Raw genomic sequence first — 12,472 nt, forward strand, 5'->3', positions numbered from 1 at the left:
TGGTGGAAGAAATTCACAGCTCATGCTTTCATATGATGCACACATGAAATCCACAGCAGAAAGATTTCACAGGGAAGAGCACTCTTGGTTATGATATGTTAGATAATTATACACAGCATATCAATATCACACAACTTAGAAATTAGACTGTGGATGTTTCAATAGAGGCAGAGATCAAGTGAGTTGCATGTCTAATGAACATAGCCTGTTGGCCACGGTGACTGTGTGCCTTTTTACCAGTAGGGGGCACTGTGAGACAGTTTGTGTTTACAGTAAGTTAATCATTTACTGAAAGGAACCTTGCTATAGAAAAGATGCCATCTGCTCACTGCTTAGGAATCAATAGTTAAAACTTCCCTAGCCTGGAAGGCTCCTTTATGCATACCTTCTCCTTGCTCTGCAGGCACTATCTTCTGAAGGGTCTCCAGAGTATTAATCAACCTCCACCATTCTAAGTGTGTGTAAGTTGAGCATTAGCACTAAGGCTGAGGGAGGAACAGAGGTACTCGTGGACGAAAACACATTGCAGGAAAGCCTCTGCATCTGACATGAGGAGGGGATACAATGAAAACCTAGTCAGGACCTCCCCATTCTAAGGGTCACGATCAGTGTTCCTCATGCTGTGGTCTATGTTTGCCCTTCTTCCTGCTCTTCTCTCAAGTCACAGGCAGGGATGTACATCAGCTCATCTCCATTCCTACTCCATGTTCCAGACCCTGACCAGTAATCCCTGCATTTCCTTCTTTGCTTTGAAGAAGTTTTGTCACATAAGTCTTTTATCAGCTTGGTTAGAAATACTTCAAAATATTTTATATTATTTGAGATCATCATGAAAGGTATTGTTTCCCTTATTTCTTTCTTAGACCACTAGTCTTTATATATAAAAAAGTCACTGAATTTTGTGAGTTAATTTTGTGTCCAATTACCTTGCTGAAATTGTTTATCAATTGTAGGAGTGTCTTGTTGGACTTTTCTGGTCACTATGCATACTATTATATCATCTGTAAATAATTATACTTTGAATTCTTCCTTTCCAGTTCCCATCCACTTGACTTTCTTCAGTCATTGCTTTAGCTAAAACTTTAAGTACTATATTAAATAGGTATAGAAAGAGTGGGCAACCTTGTGTTGTTCTTGATTTTAGTGTAATTTGCATTGGTTTTCTCTCCATTTAAGTTGATATTGTCTATAAGTTTGCTGTAAACTGCCTTTATTATGTTGAGGTATATCTCTTGTATCCTTCATCTATCCAGGGCTTATATCATGAAGAGATTTTGGATTTTTGTCAAAGGCCTTTTCTGCAATTAATGTTCATGTGGTTTTGGTCATTCAATTTGTTTATATGGTGGCTTGCATTTATCTATTTATATGTGGTGGATCATCCCTGCATCTCTGAAATGAAGTCTGAATGGTGGATGATGTTTTTCATATGTTCTTGGATTTTGTTTATAAGTATTTTATTGAAAAATCTTGCATCTATGTTCATAATAGAAATTAGTCTGTAGTTCTTCTTTGTTGGTTTGTTATGTAGTTTGGGTGTCAGGGTAACAGTGGTTTTGTAAAATGAATTTAGCTTTGGTTCTTCTAGTTTTATTTTGTATAATAACTTGAAGAGTATTGGTGTTAATTCTTTGAAAGTCAGTTTGAATTCTGGATTAAAACACTCTGGCCCTGATTTTTTGGGGAGGCGGGTTTGGGAGACTTTTAATGACTATTTATATTTCAATAGGAATTATAGATCTGTTTAAATTGCTTATCTGATCTTGATTAACTTTCATAGGTGGTATGTATTAAGAAAATTATTCATTTCTTTTAGATTACCAATGGTAGAGTTTGTGTTTTTAAAGTCTGTTCTTTTAATTCAATGGATTTCCTCAGTGTCTGTTTTATGTTCCTCTCTTTCTTTTTAATTTTGATTTTGATCTCACTTCTCATTTAGTTAATTTAAATAAGTGTTTGACAATCTTATGGATTTTCTCATCATAGATTGAGAGAGAAAAACATTCCATGATAAAACACAGATGAGCTGTGCTCACCCCAGGAGAGGCAACTCAATTCCCTAAGTGTGGCTTTTCTGGCTCATCCCCAGGAGGTACCAGCCAAAGTTCTATTGGGTTACTCCACACTCATGACTCAGAGAATCCCTAGTCAAAACCCAAGCTATCTGACCACTTAGAAGAGAAGCAATGGGTGGTTTCTACCTAATCTTGTATACCTATAAATCTGTAGGAATGTGGTCCTAGATATAGGCATGTAGATCTTCCAATGTCTTCAATATGTTTTTCAATATGTTTTTATATGTAGCCCAGTTCAGATCCTGGAGTGAAGCTAGCTCATCCTACTTTGCACTGCTGATGAGATTTCCTATGTCCATGGTATACTGGATGTCCAAGGCTGTTGCTACCACTGAAGACCAGGGCTTGGAATCTCAAAAATAGAAAAGTGAAGAGAATCAGGCCATGCTGGGGCCAGTGGTCATGACCAAAGAAGTTGAGGTGTAGCTACTATATAAATCCTCTGTCTGTTTAGCCATAGATAGTGCATTCAGCACCAGTGAAGCATCCTGGCTTCTCTATCTCCATCCCCTAGATTCTTATCTCTTATGTTACCATGGATGCAATCTTATTCTCTGCTTAGGCTGTGATCTATGCTCCATGAGTGGGTGCTCGAGACCACAGGAGAGAAAGAAGAGGTACTATCTGGTCTTTGCCCTGAGGTAATGAGCAAAATATGCTTTCAGGTAGACCAAGGGCAGAATTTGGTATATGCGGCTTGGATGCTGATAGAACTTAAACTAAGGAGGGGAAAGACAGCTGTAGGCCTTGAATGTAATTTTTAGCCCAGGGCAAGAACTGAAGGGTCACAAAGCACACAACCCAAAAGACTGTTGATAGCAGGGCTCAGGTGGGTCAAGGCCAGAAGAACAAGTACAAAAGATTATTTCTGATCAGATTTGCAAAATTGAAAAGCACCAGCATGAACTGAGATGCTGCTAAGTGGCCTTTTTGTCTTTTAATTGTATAAAAACATAGGGCCACTAGTTACTAGAATGGTCACTTAGAAAATTTCTAAACTAACACCCAGAACCATCATCTGATTGCAGCAAAATCCCCAAGAGTGAGACAAAATAAATTCCCATGTACCTTGACTTCTAGCCTAGGTCTTTATATCTGATGAGTCAGCAAACATCCAGGGATATAAGACATATACCTATGGTCACAAGATGTTCAGTGTAGAGTGGTACCCTCTTATTAATAATGGACATGCTCACATGAAAGTTATTTCCATCTACCATTCCAAAGCCTTACCTCATTCAAAGGGTGTAGAAATTAAATAGCTATGAGATCAGACATTGATAGGATTTGAGGTATAAGTAGTATGGCTTGTGGTAAACTAAATATATGGTCAACTGTGTGGAACAGCAAAGAGTTCAGGATAGTCCAGGCGACTTATTTCTGTAGAAGGTGTTGGTGGACATCTAGTGATATGTACTGCTCCATGTTCATCAGCTCTTGACCCTAACTAAGCTACTCACTTTCTCTTGGCAAATCTGTTTCCTCCTCTGTATTATGTTTTGATTAAGAATAAGCCCCAGAGGATGGATTTAGAGATTGAAAGAGATGTTACCTACAATGTGCTTGACATATGGGGCCCCTTACTAGCCCTAGCTACTACTATAATCACCTAGGACCCTGTCTAGATCCAGCCTCTGACTTTTTTGTGACCTTTAATTATTAACTTTTCTTCTTTGAGGATCACCCTCCAGCTTTCCCAATGAAGATGTCAGTGAGATTCCCAGCTCTCATATATCTTGGAAATCATAGAATTGTCTTATGGTAGGGTTGATTGTGGAGGTAGGATCTAGGCCTGGTAAGAGACAAATGCCTCAGTTGTAGAGGGCAAAATGAGAGATAGGATAAGGTGTGTGTGTGTGTGTGTGTGTGTGTGTGTGTGTGTGTGTGTGTGTGTGTGTAGGGGTGTGGACCTAGTTGCCTTTTCCAGCTTTGCTCAACCTGATTTCAGTTGACCACTATGGGAATCCCCAAGCTAAAGTTAGTTCTGTGTTGACTGAAACAAAAACTCAAGGTCATAAAAAGAGAGAAATAAACAGAAGTGAAACTAAGCTGATGATAAGCAAAGCATGACAAACAGAGCCAGGTGTGGTCCCTGGGAAGAAAGAGGCCATTTCATGATTGTAGTTGAATGACTGTGTCTCTCATAGACATTACATCCCTTTGAACTCCAAGTAATAGTCCCAAGGCCTGATGCTGCCTTATATCTGGCTACATCTTCATGTTTCAAGTTCCATCTTTAATATTAGAATCCTGGAAGTTCATTCAGGGCAAAAGAAGCTTCAGAACCATCCACTTGTGGCTTTGTATGTTAGTAGGATACAAGAGAGGAGCTGACTGGATCAGAGCTATGGAGTTCCATCTCAGTTTCCTAACTTGGAGAGAAATGGATAACCAAGTGCGCAAGCACAAAAATTCTGTTTCTTGAAATTCTGATACTGACACATGATTTCAGTCCTTCACAATTTTGTCTCCTGTGTCCACAGATTGGAACTTCCTTTTCATGATCCAGAAATTCTGCTCTCAGGACTTCATTACAGAGATGTCATATGGCCTAAGTGACAATGGAGACTCAAAGCTAGAGTTCAGTTTCTAAAATTTAATTTTTTTGGTGTGTGTGTGTGTGTGTGTGTGTGTGTGTGTGTGTGTGTGTGTGTAAGAGAGTTGGGGGTCACTTGTATGTCCCAGTAATCATGTGGGAGCCAAAGACCAACTTGTTAGAATTTATTTTGTCTTTGAGTTTCAGAAAGTGGAATAAAAGGTACCTTTACTCTGTTGAGCCATCTCACTGGCCTCTCAGGGTACACTTTCAACAATGACATGATATACATGACCTAATTTTCACAAGGTCTAAGTGGCCTTGGAGAAAGGCCTAGCTGGATGTCTGCAGAAGTGAAGAGGAGACCATAGGCATGTGAGAAGGACAATGTCTCATCTTCATTTAAAGGCATTAATTCTTACAGAGAATAGTCTAGAAAGAGTCACACTAACACACTTTCAGGGTGCTCTCTAGGAGAAACTAAATTCTTTTTTATTAAAAAAAACAATTTTATGTATATGGCCAATTTGTCAGCAAGTGTGTCTGTATCATATGCATGTATGATGCCCACAGAGTTCAGAAGAAGGCACTGGATCACCTGAACTGGAGCTACATTTGTGAGTTACTGTGAATTGAATCCAGGTCTCTTGGAAGAGAAGACAGTTCTTTTATCTACTGAGACATCTCTCCAGCCCAGAAATTTGTTTCTATATGGTTTCTAGTTTCTCAAAGAATAAGTTTTATAGTTATAGAACAAAGGCATGGGATGATTTAAGAATCATTCTCTTTTTGAGAAGAGCTCATGATGCATCTGTAAAAGCATGAATACTGTATTACTTTGAAGAGGTTAAAAGATGAGATATAAGCTAGGTATATGGGTGTATTAATATAATTCCAGCACCTGAGAGGCTGAGGTAGGAGGGTGATCTAAACATACAGATTCAAGATCAACTATATAAGAGTATCTGTCTCACATAAATATACACACATATATATAATTACATGGATAAGGATGTGAGGTATATATGTATGCCTTTGTCTGTGCTTATACTTATGATCTGTATCTATAGCTAACCATTGTTGATACCTGTGGGGCAGAAATTTAGGTGATATTGGTTTTTAATTTGTATCTATTTAAAAAACAGAAGATCATATTTTTGGCAAACTATGAAAAGGAAGTTTTATGTCTTTTAGTCTTTTTGTTCCAGATTAGTTAACATTAGACAAACACTTATTTCCTGTCTATTCCCATCTTTACTAGAAGAAATCTGTATTTGGTATTATACTGATAACAAGACAGAAAACCATCCATCTTAGTCTTCATCCTTAAATCAACATCATTAACTTAATTGAATGTCAGAGAGATGTGGAAAATTATCCATTGTCTTTGTTTACCTATAGTTTGCTTGATCTAAGAAACTTTAGGAGTCTTTCACCTATGTCTTCATTAGGTATCATGAAGATAGCCACCATCATTTTTTTCACTTCCCACTTCCTTATCCAGTTCTGTGAATGTAATATTATAGTTAAATGCTAAAGTAAGAGAAGCTGAACCACTACTGTTCTGAACCACCCTGCCACCTTCTTCCCCACATTCTTCTTCCAAAGGCCACATTGATCTAAGAAAAACTTTTACTCCAAAGAGATTTGGAATGTTCCCAGGTCTCTAAATATTTCATTTCACACCGAGAAACACTTAATGACTCCCAATAAATAGTTCAAGGAATGGGAAAAAAGAAGATGAAGGGAGGAAGGAAAGGAGTGGTGGGTGAATGAATGTATAAGTGTGTAATTGATTAATGGATGGGTGGAAGAATGAATGGAAGAGTTGATGATTTACAAATGCATTGATGAAGAGATGAATGGTTGGGTGAATAGTTGAGTGATAAGGAAAAGGATGTATGAAAAATGGATGATAGATTCACAGATGGTTAAAAGGATGGCTATATGAATAGAGAGCTAGAAGGTTGGATGACTAGATTGTTGAACAAGAAATGCTTGGATGAACAAGTAGTTTTTGAATTCATGACTATGTAGATAATTGAATGAGTAAATAAATGAATAACTGACTGTAGGGTATCTGTATAATAGCTTAATCATGAGAAACAGAAAACTGGGAGCTCTTCATAAAGACAACAAAATTAACATTTAAGCTCACATTTCAGCTCTTATTTTGTTTTGGACATGGCATAGGCCATTTCTTTAGCATATAAGATTTATCTCTACCATAAAAAAGTGGCGTCACTGCCTGCCATATCTATAAAATGCTGAAAACATGTTTGGACAAAGAAGCAGTGGGGTTTTCTGAGATGAAATGAAGGCATTGCCAAGATTTGGGAGCTCATTAGCTTACTCCTCTAGTAATGGGTTTTAAAGTATGGAAAAAACTGGTGATTAGATTCCAGACTGGCCTTATTTAAATACTGGATCCACCTTCTTGCATCTGTGTTTGTCCTCTCTGCCCACTTGTATGTGGCATGGAAATGGTGACAGTGACATCCAAACTCAGACTTATGTAAGATTTAGGTGGGGTAATTGTGGAAATGGTGTACTTTATTGAAGAAATGATGGATCCAAGGCCTTGATCACAAAGAAGCCAAATCTTTTTACCCCATTCTAGGGTGCACTGAAGTCCATAATTTAGAGAGCTGATCCCAAAATTCTAACCTGGAAATATATAAAACCCAAAAAGGAGCTGCCCTTTTTGAGATTGTTTTGTGGGGAGAATTAGGAATCTGCACAGAAAAAAGAACCACTGTGCTCTAATCTAAGACTTTCATTTAGGAGACTCACCAAACCTCATGCAAGGACACTCTATTTAGGACACAGCAGTGCACAGACCCCCTGGGATCGTCTCCCCTCCTAGAATCAAGTAGCTAAATTAGAATGACATATTTCTCATAGTTATTGTTCTCTGGATCAGCATTTCCTAACAGGGATCATATTTGTATGGAGTAGAGGGATTGTGGAAAAACTCCAACCTTTGCTTTAAAGAAAATTGCTATTAGAAAAGAATTTGGTAATAAAAAAATTGCTGGGAGAAAAAAGAGGTACTATCCAAACAGTCTGGACCCACTCTTCCAGGGAGTGAAGAGTACATCAAACAAAATGAAAACATTGCTGTAACAAATGCAATGAATGCTATTATACATTAGTGAAACATGCTGATGGCCAAAGGCTCTGGTGAAAAATTTCTAGGAAGGGTATCAGCAACCTTAAGAGAGATTACTCTTCCATCACTACGGCCTTCCCAGAAAGAAGAGTTGCTTGCCTCCGATGTCTCCACACTCCAGGCCCAGCTGAAAGGAAGCCAAGCATAGCTGAGAGAATCAGGAACACAAGTGTTAGAACACACCAAGGGATCATCGTGTTTGTTTTCTCACTTCCTCTTAGAGCAGAGATCTCTGTTCCTAGTCTTTAGTTTCGATTAATAAACTGCCCACTGTCCGCAGAATGAGAAATACAGGAGCACAAACAAGAGAAAAAAAAATCATGCATAGAAGCCACATATTCCTTTGGTAGTGACTATAAGCCAACACAAACCAAGTGAGTAAATTATATACATTTGCAAGATGGAGAAAACACACCACTGTGAATGTAGTAAATGTCACTAAGTAGAATGGTGATGTGATGGGATAGAGATTTTCCCTTCATTAGCCGCTGACAGTTCCTCTGAATTCCCTTATATAATCACCTCTTCCATTTTCCTTTCATTTTTGTGTTTATTCTGTTTTCTCCTATGAGACTGTTTTTCTGCCTGGCCAGGTTCTGAATTTGATGGAGGTTAGATTAGGCTGGGCATATTTAGTATGATTTGTTTTTTTTCTGTATTCTGTGTTCTTGACATTTATTCACATTGATGTATTGCTCATTGCCAGTGCCAGCTGCCACAAGAAGTGCCAGTATACCATTCTCCACTCTGTTGTTCATTAGGATATAAGTGTTTTTAAATTTATTTTCCCCACTAATCTTAAATGACCACTGTTGTTCCTCCAAAACACCACTAGCAATAATTTTAATGTGATATCAAATATTCATATTGTTCACTTCCACAGACGTTGGAAGCATAACTAAAATAGTAAAGATAGCTGGGTGTGGTCACAAAAACCTGTAATACTAACACTGGGGAAATGGAGGCAGAGGATCAGTGGCTAAAGCTTAACCCCATCGTAGGCTACATAGTTCAATGTTTCTGGGACAACATGGGCTATACAAGATCCTCAAAAAGAGAAAAGAAAACCATGAGAAAAGAAAAACAGTTGCTGATAGTTGTTCATTTATTCAGCCCATATTGTTTGGATGGTTATAGTAAAGAGATTGAAGCCCTCCCAGTACTCATGAGCCTACTGAAAGGGATCACAGCATAATGTTGTTATTCGCTTCAAGCTTCAAGTAAGAAACACAGCTAGGAGATGTCATTTGACCAAGATAACTTAGCCAGAATTTTGATCTTTTTCTAGTCCTTAACCATTATATCATAGCCTGTATATGTTTAAGTGTTATAGCACATTGTATTTGTAATTATCTATTAAAATTCAGAATATCTTGTGCCAGTCTTTAATGTTTTATCATGTCCATAGAATTTTATAGGAATGTGAAAATATTGAATTGCCCATCATTTGTCTTACAAAGAGAAAATTAGGAAGCATATAGTTACATAATTTTATACCAAACATCTAAGACTGAAATACTGGCATTTCTTCTTTAATAATATTGCCTTAATAACATGTCACTTCAATTTGACTTGTTGGGAAACTAAAATACAGAGAAGTTAAGTAACCCTCCTGAGTTTATATAGTAAGATGGGAGCTGGCACTTGAACCAACTATTCAGAGGTGTGTTGGATTATGTCCTAATGAGGACATGTCCTCAGTGTCCAGGGAAAAAGACAGTGTCAGTCACTATCTGGTGCTTTGACTCTATGCTGGTCTGCCACCCCAGTCATAGATAGACCAGCTTAGCTTATGGTTTTTAAAATGTTCATAGTCTCAAACACAGTGATTTTTGTTTCTTATTCATTTTATAAAAGTGAATTTTTCAGTATTAGTGAACTTAGTAAATTCTAGTAGGAATTCATGCAGGGATAAGAGGTTAGTTTAGAGTTCTTATTTTCACTTTATAGGAAATAGAAAATAGATTTTTTCCTCATAATATATCCTGATTATGATTTCCCCTCCCTCTATTCCTACCAGTTCCTTCACACCTCAGCTTTCTTCTCATTAACACCTACTCCTTTTCTGTCTCTCATTAGAAACCAAAGAGGCTTCTAAGGGACTATAATGATATGATATATGATATGATAAAACAAAGACTAGCACACTGGAATTGGACAGAACAAAGAGAAGAAAACAAGCCCCAAAGAAAACACAACAAATGAAGACCCACTCATTGGCACACTCAGGAATCCAATTAAAAAAGAAAAGAATATGAGTGTTTTGCTCAGGAACAGAGCACCAGAGATACCAGTCAGAGGTGTAGTGCAAGAGTTTCTCTGGAGACACCTGTCAAACCAAAACACTTTGTTTACTTTGGTTAAAAAACAGAGATGAAGTTAGAGAGACAGCTTAGCACTTATAACCTGCAATTGATTCCCAGCATTCAAATAATGGCTCACAACTTTATAAATCCCATTTCCAGGGAACTGTATCCCATTCTGGTCTCTATTGGCAGTGCATGCACATAGTGCACAGACATACATGCAGGCAAATATTCATACAACTATTCATAAAATATAAATAAATAAAATATTCCTTTGATATTAGCTATCAATTGTAGATTACTTCTTGGTTAGCTGGATGATTTCTTATCCATTTCTCTTTCTCAGTGTGAGGGACCTATCTGGCTTGAACCTGTGCAGGTCCTATACATACTACCACAATTTCTGTGAATTCATATGTGAGTCAGTCCTGTACTATCTGGAAGACACTGGTTTTTTTTCAATTCATTTGTCTCATATGATCTTTCTGCACCCTTTTCCACATAGATCCCTGAGACTTGAGGGAGGAGTTTGATGATAGCCTTTGGCAAAGAGAAAACCTACATTTTACAGTTGAGATTCATTGCATTTCAACCACACTCAAGGGTATGCACCATGGTTAGAAGTAGCAGACCAACACAAAATGAACTCCATGATACTGTGTAAGTGTCTTTGGGAGCGATTTTTGTTTCATTTTGTTTTATTTTTGGCATTTTTTTTGGTTTTGTTGGGTTTTCACTTGTTTTGATTTTAATTTTTATGTTTTATGTTTTTTTGAGAGGGAAGAGACAGGAAAAAAACCAAAATTTGGGTAGGTAAGGAGGTGGGGAAGTTCTGGGAGAAGTTGGAGTAGGAGAAAATATAATCAAATGATATTATATAAAAAGTTAAATAGCCAGTCTGCACAACACCCAGTCTGCTCCACTCCCAGGCGCTCTAACAAGCCCAGGATCAGAGGATCAGAGGATCAGAGAATCAGAGAATCAGAGGATCAGAGGATCAGAGGATCAGAGGATCAGAGGATCAGAGCCAGTCTCACAACACCCAGAGGAAGTTCCACTCCCAGGTGCTTTAACACACCCAGGATCAGAGGATCAGAGGTGAGGAGGGTATAACATCTTTCCCAACACGGGGAGTAACTGGGACCACCAGGACCCAGGTATGCAGGTATTCCATCAGCCCAGTGGCACTGGTTCCTTCCAGTCTGTCTGGGCTGGTGCTCTGAGCAGATCTTGGGTGCAAACTTTGGGCCTACAACACCCAGAGGAAGCTCCACTCCCAGGTGCTCTAACGGGCCTAGTATCACAGTATCCCAGAATCCCAGGATCACAGAAACAGCTTGACTCTGAGGAGTTCTGACACAACCAGGATCACAGGTAGGACGGGCCCCTGTCAGATTTAGCCAGGGCAGGTAGCACTAGAGATAACCAGATGGCAGGAGGCAAGCATAAGAACATAAATAACAAAAACCAAGGTTACTTGGCATCATCAAAACCCAATTCTCCCACCATAGCAAGTCCTGGACATACCATCACACTGGAACAGGAAGATTTAGATCTAAAATTACTTCTCACAATGATGATACTGGATTTAAAGGAGGACATAAATCACTCCCTCAAAGAAATACAGGAGAACACAGGTAATCAGCTAGAACACCTTAAAGAGGAAACACAAAAATCCCTTAAAGAACTACAGGAAAACACAATCAAACAGGTGAAGGAAATGAATAAAACCATCCAGGATCTAAAAATGGAAATAGAAACAATAAAGAAATCACAAAAGGAGACAACCTTGGAGTTAGAAAACCTAGGAAAGAAATCAGGAGTCACAGATGCAAGCTTCACTAACAGAATACACGAGACACAAGAGAGAATCTCAGGGGCAGAAGACACCATAGAAAACATTGACACAACAGTCAAAGAAAATACAAATAGCAAAAATATCCTAACCAAAAACATCCAGGGAATGCAGGACGCAATGAGAAGACCAAACCTAAGGATAATAGATATAGAAGAGAATGAAGACTCCCAACTTAAAGGGCCAATAAATATCTTCAACAAAACTATAGAAGAAAACTTCCCTAACCTAAAGAAAGATGAACATACAAGAAGCCTACAGAACTCCAAATAGACTGGACCAGAAAAGAAATTCCTCCTGCCACATAATAATCAAAACACCAAAATGCATTAAACAAAGAAAGAGTTTTAAAAGCAGTAAGGGAAAAAGGTCAAGTAATATATAAAGGCAGGCCTATCAGAATTACATCAGACTTTTCACCAGAGACTCTGAAAGCTAGAAGATCCTGGGCAGATGTTACACAGACCCTAAGAGAACACAAATGCCATCCCAGGCTACTATACCCAGCAAAACTCTCAATTACCATAG

Source organism: Mastomys coucha, unplaced genomic scaffold, assembly GCF_008632895.1.
Source record: "Mastomys coucha isolate ucsf_1 unplaced genomic scaffold, UCSF_Mcou_1 pScaffold12, whole genome shotgun sequence".
Lineage (NCBI taxonomy): Eukaryota > Metazoa > Chordata > Mammalia > Rodentia > Muridae > Mastomys > Mastomys coucha.